The sequence below is a fragment of the Alexandromys fortis genome, unplaced genomic scaffold, assembly GCF_014885135.2.
Source record: "Alexandromys fortis isolate MF-2015 unplaced genomic scaffold, M_Fortis_MF-2015_v1.1 scaffold_29, whole genome shotgun sequence".
Lineage (NCBI taxonomy): Eukaryota > Metazoa > Chordata > Mammalia > Rodentia > Cricetidae > Alexandromys > Alexandromys fortis.
The window spans coordinates 10,140,906-10,155,003 of record NW_026067891.1 but is presented as its reverse complement, the minus strand read 5'-3'; positions in this window follow the sequence as shown (position 1 = coordinate 10,155,003).

Here is a 14,098-nt window from a genome sequence, read left to right as displayed (position 1 = left end):
GGAGGTGTGCTACTGGGGTTGGGATTTGAGAGAGCTTCCATGCCCAGTTAGCGCCCTCTGACTCCTGCTTGCAGATCAGGCTGTGAGCTCTCAACTACTGCTCCTGTGCCATGCCTGCCTGCCTGCCGGCTGCCATGCTCTCCATCATGATGGTGATGGACTCACCCTCTGAAGCCGCAAGTCCCCAATAAACTCTTTCTTCTCTAAGTTTCCATGGTCATGGTGTCTAACAGCATCAATACAAAAGCAGCCAAGTCATCCCAAATGGAGGCAGCTTTGGGAAACTGATAGTATCTCAAGGTCATCCAGTTAAAGAAAAGAAGAAACAGGCCTTGGGTCTTGGTTGTGTATTTGATTTTATAGAGAATAAGCTACTGTTCCTCCACCATGGCATGCTTTATTTCAAGGAGGCTTCTCATTTTCTCTGCTCCCAATCAAGGTGCTAATGCTGTGGCCAATAAAGGGAGGGAATGCAGAAGAGGGAAGAAGGGTAGAGTGGAGAAGAAGAACATGGCAAAGAGCCCAGGTCAGTGGCAGGAAGATCACACAGACAACTCACTTACAAACGAGCGCAAAATGCTGAGCATCAATCACTTGCCTTTCTGTTGTTATTTGTCTAAAGATAAGTGTGACTTCAGAGAGATTTGAATGAGAGCAGCAATTAGTATTCCCATCCATCTCAATGAAAGATAATAATAATATTAATTAATAGCCATACCAGGGTGCAGTGGAAAAATTTAAAGTCTACAGGCAGGAGACCTTGAGAGACCACATTTTTTCCTGAGGGCCTCTCTGACAGGTGCCCACCTGTTATGGGAACAAGCAGAGAGATTGTCTATCTCTTCCATAAGATGCAGCCAGAGCTCAGTTCCTCATCCTGTCATGCCAGATGTGGGCATATATCAGGGATAGCTTTGGAGTCCCAGGAGCTGGTGGGCCAGGGCTAGGATGGGGATGGGCACAGTGTCGTCAGTTCATAACTCCCTAGCGCAGTGGTGTTATGTAGCTGGCCTTGGAAGGGCAGATCTCTGGAAAGAGCACTCATGGGGTTCTGCAACATCCGCACCCATCTTGTGACAACAACACCTGTTTTTCTTTGGAGTTTTGTTACTTGTCTTGCTGCTGTGACCAAACACTAGGCAAAAGCAACTCAAAGAAGGGGGGGGGTTGTTTGGTGTGCAGTTTGAGAATACCATCCATTTTGATGGGAGAGGCATGCCAACAGGAACCAGAGGCAGCTGGTCACATGGCATGCACAGTCATGATGCAGAGGACAATCTGTGTGTTGCTCAGTTTACTTTCTGTTCTTTATTCAGTCCAGGACCCCAGTCAATGGAACGTCATTGCAGACATCCAAGTCAAGTCCTGCATTAGTTAACCGAGTCTGGAAATTGCTTTATAACCATGCCCATAGATTTGTCTCTATGGTCATCTAGACCCTTTCCACTCTATAGTCATTATCACCCACCTCAAGGGACTACTGCTACCTGGTTCTCAATCTTTATGGTTGGGTTAGAACCAGCCCAGCTTCCTCTTCTCATTCCCACGGATAACATGGTCTAGACCGGCTAAATCAGCATACTTCCTGTTCACGCTGGCTCAGGGATGGCAAGAGGAAGATTTGAGGTTCTTCACTTAAGGATGTGGAGCAGGTAGACAGTGAGAAGTCATAAAAGACCATGGGTAATGAGGAGACTATAGGAAGCCCCCTGTCTTACAATTTGCTGGACAAGTCCTCTACCGAGTACTATTGCACCAGCCTTTAAGATCATCGACATGGCTGCTCCAACTGGCAAATTATTCCACCTTTTCCTCCGCTGGATTCCTAGGGCACATTTGCATGATGCAGCAATGAAGTATGAGAAAAATCTCAGCAGACATTAGTTGAATGGCTAGGTGGGCGTTTGATGTTCCCCTCTGTGCAGCCTGACAGTGGGTCAGGTAGTTCTCACTTTGTGGCTGCTATACATTCAGAGCACAGGAGCCTGTTCCCCGTTTATAACCTCAGTGGTTAAAATAGCCCAGGTGTAGACAATTAAGTAGAAAGTGGCAACATCTGTGAGAATTTCATAATTATGCTATTTATAGGAAAACAAGCTACACAATGACAATATTTAACAGTAATTGCTTGAGACTAAGTACAAAGTAGGTTGGCTGTGAGATAGAAGATGTGGTGCAATCTAAGGAAGCTTTACCTGGATACCCATTGTCTCTCTCTTCTTAGAACCAGTGGCTTGTTTCCTTCGACCTCAGGCTGCTGTTTCTGTAGACTAGGCTTTAAAATTTACCTTGCCTTGGTAGACTCTAGACTGGAACTTCTGATCCATATTGGTCAAATAATCTGAATTTCTAAATGGGCCCAGAACTTGCATTTTACAAGTAATTTTTTTACATCTACTTAATTATCTGTCTGTGTGTGTGTACGTGCGTGCCACCATGGTGTGGAAGTCTGAGGACAGCTTGCAGGAGTTGATTCTTTCCTTCCATGGATCAAATCCAGATTGTCAGGTTGGTTTAAGTGCCTTTATCGATGAGCCAACTCAGTGGCTCAACCTACATTAAAAAAAAAAATCTCCGTGGTTGGCGCAATGAGGAAATGTTTCTTAGGGTGTGCACAGGGATCAGAGTGGCTTTGAAATACCAGGCTGAAATGGCAGAAGAGAAAGACAGACAGAGAACATCTTAGAACCAGGTGAATGGAGATGAGCCTCAAGGCACAGTGCTGAAGAACAATTTAGAAAGTTCGAGACATGCTGCTTCGGTGGAATGCAGTCAGTATTACAGGTGAAAGTAGCCACGTGATCTGCAGGATGTCTAGGTAAGATCAGTACTTACAGATGAAGAACTGAGTGGTTCTAGAACCCGGGAAAGAAAAGGCATGTAGCTATCACAATCCATTTCCAGGGTGAAAAAAAATCTTGGGTAAGGGGAAAACATGAAAGACTGGGTTAAAGCTGGAGAGATGGACGGGAACAGTGAAGAACTTGAACACCATGCTGATGATATAAAGAGACATTTTTAATATGAGTTATTTTAAAATTTTATTTTATTTATTCTTTGAAATTTTGATACATACATACTTACAATATATATTTTGCCCATATACACCTCCTTCTTCCCTCCAGCTGTCCGCATCCCCAGCATGTCTCTCTCCCAACTTCCTATCCTCCCTACCTTTTAAAATACTCCCACCCCAGGTCCAGTTGTCTTGAACATCTGTGCATAATTATAAGGCCAACAAATGGGGAATAGACAACTTACCAGTGGTCACACTTTCAAAGAAAGGTGACTCTTTCCCAGTCAGTCGCTGGAATAGTGCCTTGGGTAGCAGTGGGGTACCTCAATTAGGGGCAGGGACTCATGAGCCCCTCTCTCACCCATGCTGACTTAAGCTAGCTTGACGTTGTAACCTGATGTGGGAGTGTCATATATCAATCTGTTGATTTCATTGGTTAAGCAATAAAGAAACTGCTTGGCCCTGATATGTTAAAACATAGGTGGGAGGAGTAAACAGAACAGAATGCTGGGAGGAAGAGGAAGTGAGGTAAGACTCCTCAGACAGACTCCATAGCTCCTCTAAGAGACGCCATGCTCCTGTCTCCCGGTAGCTCTGCTCTCTGAGGCAGACACACACGATGAAGCTCTGACCCAGGATAGATGTAGGCTAGAATCTTCCCTGTAAGCGTACCTAGCGGTGCTATACAGATGATTAGAAATGGGCTAAATTAATATGTGAGAATTAGCCTAGAAGAGGCTAGATAGAAATGGGCCAAGCAGTGTTTAAAAGAATATAACTTGTGTGTTGTTATTTCGGGGCATAAGCTAGCCAGGCGGCCGGGGTGCTGGGGACGCAGCCCCGCCGCTCCTATTACAACACCCTCCCACCCCCCAAGATAGGGTTTCTCTGTGTAGCTCCGTCTGTCCTGGAACTCACTCTGTAGACCAGGCTGGCCTTAAACTCAGAGATCTGTCTGCCTCCACCTCCTGAGTCTTGGGAATCAAAGGTGTGCACCACCACTGCCCAGCTAATCTTGTACAAGGTTTATGCACAGAACCCCAGCTACTGCGATGCATGTGTGTGACAGCCCTGCCGTGTCTAGAAGGCAGCATTTCATAGCTCTGCTCCCATCCTCTGGCTCCTACATTCTTTTGACCTTGTTTCTGTTTCCTTAGACCTAAGCACAAGTCAGTGGCTTTTAAATACACTGATATCTTTGGAAGCCACTACCATCACCATTCAACTCCAGAACCTTCCACTTAGAAACTAGGCCTATTAAACATGAACTCTCCATTTTCTCAGCTTCCAGACTCTGAGAGCACGCCTTCTTCTGTCTGCACGGGGATCTTATTTAAGTGAATTATGCTATTTATCATTTTGTGTGCAGCTTGTTTCACTTAGAGCTTAGGTTTTTTCCATGCTACAGCAGATGTCAGAATTTCCTTTCAAAGGCGAAACAATGCTCCCTTGTATATACATATTACTCGGTTTATTCATTCCTATACTGATAGACATTTGGTTTCTTAATATATTTCAACAAGGCACTATTATGAGGAGACATGCATTTAGAAGAGAGAGAGGCACTGCAAGCTTTTCTTTGTGGTTAGATGAGGATTCTGGAATCGGGATAGCCTGGGCAGAGAAGGAGGCTAACACAGCATCATTGACAGTGAGTGTATGCATGGCTGCTGCATTGAAGAGTGTGTGTGCGTGTTGGGGAGAGTTCTATGATTGATTAGCTTTGTCTCCTGGGCTCATAGGATGCTGTCTGGAACTGGGAGAGTTTCACAGTTTGATGAGTAGGGAGCAGGCATCCTGGGCAGGGTTGGAAGGGTCATTTCCAGCTTCAAATGCTGCCTCTGGTTTAAGAGGTTTGTGTTGCTGAGCCTCCACCATGACAGTGTCTTGAACAGAAAGATCAGCAGCGTTAGACCTGGTTTTCTCTGTTCTTTGCTGAATCAACAATGGTGAGGACTGGTTAGCTCTGGAATTCCTGATATAGGAATCCATGGGGGCACACAATTTTGAATTCATTTCATCTTGACCAAAGGTCAGAGAGTTTAAACCTATTCTTGCTTTTCAAGGACAAATAACCGAGTGCTTGGCCAAAGATGTGGCTACTGGATGCTTTGCTCCTCAAAAGTCAGACAGCAGGAAGTTTGGCTTAGGACGTGGTTACCAAGTGGTTTGAGATGTAAGGAGGTAATTGTGCTTGCTTGCTCTTTCTATCATGGAGGTCTTGTACTCTCCCCTTCTGATTGGGGTATAGAAGGACTGTGAGTATGAACTCGGGGCCTTTTATTACAGAATCCACTGGAAGCCCTACCATCTCTATCTTCTGTCTCTTGCCTATTTCTTTCCTCAATCCATACTCCCCTCTCAGGAATGTATGGACCAGTCAGGCTGGACCTGACAGGAATCCACATGAGTGCTTATTCCAGAAAAGAAGCATATGTTTGTTAACCAAAAAATTGTGTCCAAGAGATTGTTTGGGAATGAATGCTTTTGGCAAAAAACTGGAATCTGGCTTTTGTGCCTCTGGCCCTGGAGATGATGCCTGTGCTAATTCACTCAGTCTGTGTGATGGGAGAATCTTGTGATTCACCTGACTTTGTCTTTTCCTCTTCCTCTAGCAACTGCCCTTGTTTCTCCTAGGGAGCACACACCTCTCCTGTTCTCCATTAACTTGCTGGGGAGGAATTTCTATCAAGATGCTTTGACTGTCTTCACCTTCCAATGGAGTGATGCCCAAGGGGGAAGATGGACTTTTTAGAGTTTCCCAGGCCCCAGGGGATGGTTTAGGAAGAGCTGTGTTCCGGATCCTGAGACTTCATACCCCATTTTATCTTTTCTATTGTTGTGAAGAGACACCATGGTCAAGGCAGTTTAGAGAAAGCATTTAACTGGAGACTTTCTAGCAATTTCAGGGGGTGAATCCATGACCATCATGGTGGGGAGCATGACAGCAGCAGGCAGGTATGGTGCTGGAGCGGAAGCTGAGAGTTTACATTGGTTCCACAGCCAGGATGTACGTGTGGGACTCACCCACTGTCTCGCCCAGGACATGTCTGCTGTGTGTGTGGGTCTTATCCACTGTCTCACCCAGGACATGTCTGCTGTACATGTGGGTCTTACCCACTGTCTCACCCAGGACATGTCTGCTGTACATGTGGGTCTTACCCACTGTCTCTCCCAGGACATGTCTGCTGTGTGTGTGTGGGACTCATTCACTTTCTCTCCCAGGACACGTCTGCTGTACGTGTGGGACTCCCTCATGTAACATTCCAAACCATACTTCCACCAACAGCTTGTGAGATGAGACTGCTGTTCCTGTCTTCCATGGAAGAAACCAGAAGTAGGGCTCGCAGGGGTTTAGTAATTGGCCCAGAGTCACCCAGAGAGCGAATGAAGAGCTTGATGTGACCCCAGCCTGGGAAGGTTCCGGAACGGCGTCTCTCCTCCTGCTTGTTCCGGCAATACCCTGATGCCTTCCCTGAAATGAAGCCGTGAGTGGGATGTTCATCAGAGCCAGCACTTCTGTAAGCCTGTGTGCTGCGTAGACGAGGAAGCGAGTGAGGAGAAGCCAGGGTGCCTGTCACCTGGTACAGTGGGGTGTTACAAGCCAACCTGGGCCCGTTGGCTGCAAACAGGCGCCAGCAATTCTTTCAAGTAAATTGGTTGGTGCTGTAGCTGAAGACTTCTCTCTGCAAAATGCTAACAATGCAGTGGTGGTTAAATTTTATATGTGTAGGATTATGACTTGGAACATAAAACGGGAAGGGAAAAAAAACGCGTGACTGCCAAGAGCTGGGCACATAATTATTCTTTCTTCCCTTTTCCCCTCCAAGCCTGCTTCTCAGTTCCGGAATGACAGAGTTGCCTTATGGAGGAAGTTAACAGTAAAAGTGCTGACGGTGAATGGGGACACGGAACAGTTCTTTCTCCTCTTCTTTCTGGAGAAAAATCAGGCTGTCCTCTGGAGAACTGCAGCCTGTTTAAAGGCCTTGGCTGCTCCTACCCAGTGAACTTGCACTTTGGACACGCAAGGGGAGACTGTGCTTGCTTCCTTTCTGTACTGATTGACTGGGATGCTGACGTTCTCCTTGTAGGGGGTGGGCAGAGCCTGGCATGTGAGCTTGGGGTCAAGAGTGTAAGGGGGTGGATGAGGGGAGGGAAAGTGGAGCTTGTCCCCCTCCTCTGCCTCTGTCTTTCCTCTTTTCCTTCCCTCTCTCTTTGTCACACTGCAGAGAAATGAGAGGCACATCAAAGAGAAATACAGGATGAAGTAACAGCGAAGGAGAAGAGTTAAGGAAGAAACAAACAAAGGGAAAAAAAGATCCAAAGTCAGAGCTTCCAGGACAGCTAAGAGGCACAGAGAGGGTAAAAAAGAAAAGTAGATGCCAGTGCACAAAAACAAACCATACATATGCAATGTGTACACACAGCACTCATGCACAAACATACAAACAAAACACAGGCACATACCACACATGCTCACACACACATATGAACAATACAGACATACAATGCATACACAAACAACTTACACACACATGATCATACATACACAAACATGCACATACATAAACACACATATAAGCATACACACACACCACACACACATAAAACACAAAGCACACAGAGAAGGAAATGTTTATGCAAACACGGAGAGGGTGAGATGGAAGACAGAAAGTGAGGGAGGCAGATCTAGAGACAGACAGGGAAAGAGAGACAGATATAGGAGACCAATAGAGAGAGGTAGAGAGACAGAGAGGCAGAGAGGTGAATAAAGAAATAGGAGAAGACAGAACCAGGTGGGAAGGACAGATCCAGAGGAAGACAGGAGACACAGAGAGACAGAGGGGGAGAGAGAGGAAGAGACAGAGGAAAGAGAGAGGAGAGGAGTGTGTGCAGGAGAGGCAGAGAGAGGCGAGGCATGGAAAGAACCAGAAGGGGGCCTTCCCTAGGGATATCACTGACATTTGACCAGTTGAAGAAGGAAGGTCAACTTCTACAGTTTGGAGCCTTTAAAACTCACTTGTTCAGAACTTAGGCTACATCAGAGGGCCCTTGAGCCACGCACAGTCCTAGAACTATCTCTTCCTAGATGTCAGGATGTCTGCATTAGTGTCTCAGGATTTAAATCCAATGTTCTGGCTAGTGGTTCAGCTAGCCATGGCCAGAAAGCCAGAATTCCACCAAAGACAGACACTCCCAGGGTCTAAAATGAGTCTGATAATCTGCCTGTGGCTGCTGTTGAGGGTACAGCACCCTGCATAGCTACACCCAGCTTGCAGGCCCTGATGTGCAGCAATGTCTTCTTTGAACCATTATAGTGCTGGTCCAGGTCCTGTGTCAACACCATGGCCACACAATAGCACAGGAGGACATCCTGGATGTTACTAAGCATATATCATTCCTTAGAAGAGACACTGGTGATTGTGTGTGTGCGCGCGCGCGTGTGTGTGCGTGTGCGTGCAAGAAGGTCTCATTGTTGCTTACGAGGGAGGGACTGCCTTCAAGATTCCCCAGCATTTGTTCTGAAACATCATCGTGCATACCTCTAATCTCATTCCAGGAGACTGAGGCAGGAAGACCGAGAGCCTGAGGCCAGTCCAGGCTCAAACAAACCCCTGAGTGTCAGCCTCATGATTGCTCCCACACAAATCATTTTCTGCAACTCTGCTGCACCAGCGGAGCTTCAGCAGACATCCACACAAACATCATTTTCTTGGGGGAGTGAGATGCAAGTTTTTGAGTCACTTTGTCAAGTTTTCTCACTGACCTTGGGAAAAGGAGGTCAAGAGCACCCAGCATATAATTAAGGATTTCATGAGCTGGGCTTGGTGATGCATGCCTTTAATCCTCTTGGAGGATGAGGCAGGAGATTCACAAGTTGGCTAACCTGGCATACCTACTGAGATGCTATCTCAAATCAATAGTAGCAACAAACAAAGCAAACACACAGAATGAGAATTTTACTAGAACTTCTATAATAAGGCTGTATGATTACCATCCCCATAGACATGCAAGTCCTGGTTCCAGGAACCTGTGACTATGTTCGGTTGTCTCACAGAGGGGACTAAAGGCAGTGGGTGGAATCAGGATTGCTGATGGCTGACGCTACAGTGGGGAGGCCATCCTGGAAGGTTGAGGAAAACGTCGTAATCACTGCGTCTCTTCAGAGTAGAAAAGGGAGATGGGAGAAAGGGCAGAGCAGAGGGCTGACAGGACGAGAACAACTTGGCTTGAAGGAAGCGGCTGTGAGCCAAAGACGGTTGGTGACCACTAGAAACCGAAGGGGACAATGAAAAGAATTGAAATGAATTCTTCCCTTGAGCCTGCAGATAAGACCACAATGCTGCAGCCATCTCAGTTTTGGTCCAGTGAGGCCAATTCTATACTCCAGGGCTGTAAATTAATAAACATGTGTTTTTCTAAGCCTCTAGGTTTATAATAATTTGTTGTATTCCTGATAGGAGATGAATATAGCCCCTACCTAATAGTCCCCCTGCCACCTTCTGCCTCTAGCAGAGAGAAATCTGCTGCAGATGATGGTTTTATGGAAGCCAGAGGGTGGGAGGCTGGTGGAGGGCCATCCCTACTGTAAGGCTACCAGGGGTTGCTCATCTTTGCTGCAAAGAGCCTCACACTGGAACCCTATACTCAAGTCCTACTAGCATCCCACACTGACGGTTACTGAAGCCACTTCTTCCCTCTCCAAAGATTCCCTCCCCAAAGATGCTACTCAAAACTACGCCCAAATAGGCAGCTTGTTTGCATAGCCCAACCATGAGACAAGGCTTTCAGGAGGACGCAGGGACTCTTCTCAGCCACATCCCCTGCAGGATCTGGAAGAGGAAGAGGTCTGTGTTGCTTTGTGAGTGAAGAGTTCTTGCATACAAGGTCACCCTGGCCAAATCCCCATTTTCAGGAACAATCTCAAATGCCTTGTCTTATCGGGAGCCCAGCGGGGAATGAGCAGTGATGATATTGGTTTTGCTCTTGACTGCTGCTTCATGATTCCCCACTTACCTCACCTTGCCCTTCTCTCTCCTTGTCTTCCTGCCTTCCCCTCATGTCTGCACACCTAGACTCTCTTGCTCTCAAAATTAAAAGGGACTAGCAAATGCCCAGGCAGCCTTGACACGTTCTCTCAGCATCAAACGCTCTGGCCTGTCTGGGGCTGCTTCTGCCAGGGGCAATCAGCCCTGGAAGTTCGGAACAGTTGTATAACAGGAAGTTTCAGCCCTTGGCATCTGTGGGCTGGAGCACTACCAGTGAGAATAACATCAGGCGGCATGGATCATCTTTAGATACAGTGGAGAAAGAAAACACAATAAAGATACTTCCTTTTGTGGAGATAAAAAGGGATCAGCCCAAGGCTTGTGTCCTGGTGCAGTGGCTGAGAAAATCCAGTGGGCAGGTTTTGTCTGGGAGTAAGGGAGGGAAGGACGGAGAAAGGGGGCCTCAAAGCTGAGTCCCCATCTCTTAAAGTCTGGATCGTCCCCCTCTGTGAAGTGGGATAACTCAGTGCCTACATCATCCTTTGCAAGGAAGCATAAAAGTTCATAAAAGAGAACTGTCTTTATTCTACAACTCTAAGGGAATGACCTTGGAGGAACTGCTTTAATATCTCTGTGCATTGGTTTCCTTAAATTTGAGATGGCCGTGTCCTTGGTACCACCTCCATAGTTCTGTAGATTCCTCGGGGTCCTGAGTTCCTTGCTTGTGCTCTCTCTCCTTCTGCTCCTGATTTGGACCTTGAGATTTCAGTCCGGTGCTCCAATCCCCACCCACTTTCTTGTCTTTCTGAGGAAGTCTTTCAAATTCATGGCCATCAATAGTGAAAAGTTGTATTTTTCTAGATCTGGGAGGACAGAACCTTATTTCCAGCTCTAGGCAGAAAAATCCTGGAGAAGAATTGTGATTGGCTTGGCTTCCATCTACTGTTGCCCTTGAACCAATCACATCCCAGAGTGGAAAGTGAAGAGTTGGATGGAGGCTTCACCCCAGCCCCTGGCATCCATATACCCAAAGAGTCTGGAATGTTCTGGTGGAAGTTCCATCCCAAGCCCCCTCCCCTGGGAGTTGCCTCAGTCCAGACTCCACCCTTGAGAAAGCCCATCAAACGATGACCCCTTCCCCAGGGATGCTCAAGACCACTCCCACAGGGTATTTAAACTGTCTCCCAGAGAACAAATACATGGTTTTCCAGTCTTGCTTCCCCAGCTCCTTTTTGGGAGACTGAAAAGCCATCCAGGAGCATCGGTATACCATTAAACCTGGGCTTTTTCTAATTTGGTTTGATTTGGTCTGATTTGGGTTCTTACATCAGGGGAGGTGCTTATTGGGGTGCAGAAACTTTTCAGTGAGGTCTTTCAAGCGACATAGCTTCACTCACATGACTGATGTCCTACGCTGGGCTCAGTTTTACTTTTGGGCTATTTGAGGTCCCATGGTTGGTATAGCTCTCATCACATGACCATTGTCCTACAGCAACAGAGGACCTGTGATGGGTTTAGTCTCAATCACTGCACTGCTGGAGGATCTGGGATAGGCTCATCGTTAGTCACACAGCCAAAAGGATTTGCCATGCTTGGGACGAAAGGAGTATTTCTTCAAAGCAGGTGGACAAATAGAATAGAAGTCTGATAACCATTAAAATGAGGCGTACGGTATATTTCCTGACACACAAGAGATCCTCAGCAAACTAGACTTTAATCCATTAGTCTTAGCTTTACTGAATGGCTCACTTGAAGTCACATGACTGTGGTCTGGCAGCTGGCCCAGATTCCATCCCTAGGATTTCCCCAACAGGGGTCTCAATGGGGGGAGGGCACAGGATAGTTTAGGCCAGTGTCCCTGGATTAGGGATTTGGTGTGCTTCAGGCATTGTTTTGTCTTTGGCCTTCAAGGCCAGAGGAGCAGATTACCAAGTCAGTACCTGCAGGCTTCCAGAGGAGGTCCACTTGAGCCGTGCCTCCCTCCAGAACCCAGCCACTTGACAGCCCTGCTCCTGCTCTTTAGCAATTAGGCCGTGATTGTTGTTTATTTGTGCGCTGTACTGTAACTCCCTCTGCCCGAGGCTGGAGCTGCAGCTCAGAAAACACAATTTCCTCCAAACTAATTTAGTTTTAAGAGGAAAATGAAAGTTTAAAGTAGTTTAATGTTTTGGTGAAGCCATAATGGCTGGGGAAGATTGGGTGATGTGAACCAATAAGGCACCCTAATTCTGATAATAATTCAAACCTTAACTCTTCCCCTGCATCAAACCCATGCCAGGGCTGACACATGGCCCAGGACAGCGTAAGCTAGCCCGAAACTGGCCAATCATTATTCTTCATTTATTTTAGTTCATTACAAAAAAAAAAAAAAAAGAAAAAGAAAAATAAAGAAAAGAAAAGTAAGCAGAGCTACCTTTGACTGACTCGAGGGGGAGCAGTCAGGACAAGGCTGTCACTAGCACTGACACCACCCTCTAGTTAACCCAGATTGATGTTCCCATTCCCAAGGCTCTCTCAGACCTCAGGATAAGAGCGACACCTTTGGGAGGCCTGAATTAAAACCTTAGCTCAGAAGGTGAATCTTCAGTTTCTCATTCACAAGATGGAGAAAAGAAGAAGAATGCATAGGCTCACTGGGGAAGTTAGGCACCATGTCCATGTGGGTACCTAGTGGCGCAGAGATGTGGGGTACCAGAAGATGGAAACAAAGGGAAGTGGGTGCAGAGTGAGTGATTTAGAGGAGCACAGCATCCCTTTATTGACCACGCTTGGGCACCTACTGTGCAGCGTGTTACAGTGGGGTCTAACGAGTCATTCAAACGTGGAAAAGGCTCAGGGTATCTCCAGGCTTGCTGGAAGACAAGCAAGCAGAGATCTCTGTCTTCTTTGTCCTCTGCCGAGGGGCGCTCCTCTCATCCATTTGGTGAAGAACCCCACATGGAAAGCACTTGGAAGAATCTCTGACACAGGGTAGACTAGACATTTGGTAGCATATTTTCTGGCATTTAAGACAGGTTTAATGCAAATATGCCACACTTACAAGGGTTGTCTCCTGAGAGTCTCTGCCCTGTGGGCTGCTTGGATTCAGCCTTCAGCAGGTCCTTTTATCCATGCTTGAGGAACTGATCACAGATTTGAGGGCCTGGTATTCCATGTGTCCGGATTCTCACGTCCCTTAACATGACCCTCAGCTCCATCTCTCAGCAGAGAAGTGTGGAGCTTGCAGACAGCATGTGTGCTTTGATTAGACACCCGAGTGACTCTTGACCCTTATTTCTCAATCATGTGACTTTCATTATGTTACATGAACCACGTGGATGCTCAGCTTTTTTTTTTTCATCCATACAATGGGCATTCTGGTCCTATATAAATCAAGATTCAGACATCCTTGTCTTTTGGGCAACTACAGTGCCTTTTTTGGGGTTTTCCCTTGCACCTTATAATTGTTTACAGCCTGCAAGGTTTGCAGTCACAGTCACAAATGCAGCTCATATCCATTTCCTTTCTTCTTTGCTGCAGTTTGAGAGAGGGTCTTCAAGGTGCTCTGTAGCCAAGGATAACCTTGAACCTCTAATCCTCCTGTCTCCACTTCTAGAATTACGTGGGTAGTTTTGGTTTATGTGGCTGCGGAAAATCAAACCCAGGACTTCATGCATGCTAGGCAAGCACACTACCCACTCAGCTACGATTCTACCACCATTATTTTAAAGTAAAGGCTCTTCATGGTCTTCTGCCTCTTGCCTGACTCTCCAACTTGATTTGATTTCTCTGTGCTTCTCTTTCATGGCTATTGTCTATCTAGCTCCATGAACCTTCCATCTGGCACCCAAAGTTTCCAGCTTATATCTGCTTCGCGGTGCTCCTTCTGTCTGGTGTCTTTGTATGGTTGGTTTCCTATCAGCTGTTCTCTGCCCTAGTGTCACCGGGTCTCCCCAAACAGCACCTTTTGCCTGACTAGGCTAAGGTTGGTCCCTTTCTTCCTATTCCCTACATATCCTCTCCCTCTAATTATAAGATTTTATTTTCTTATAGTGATTGCTATGAACAGATACATCTGCCTGTGGGATTTCTGGGTCCCCAGCTATTCTTTGAG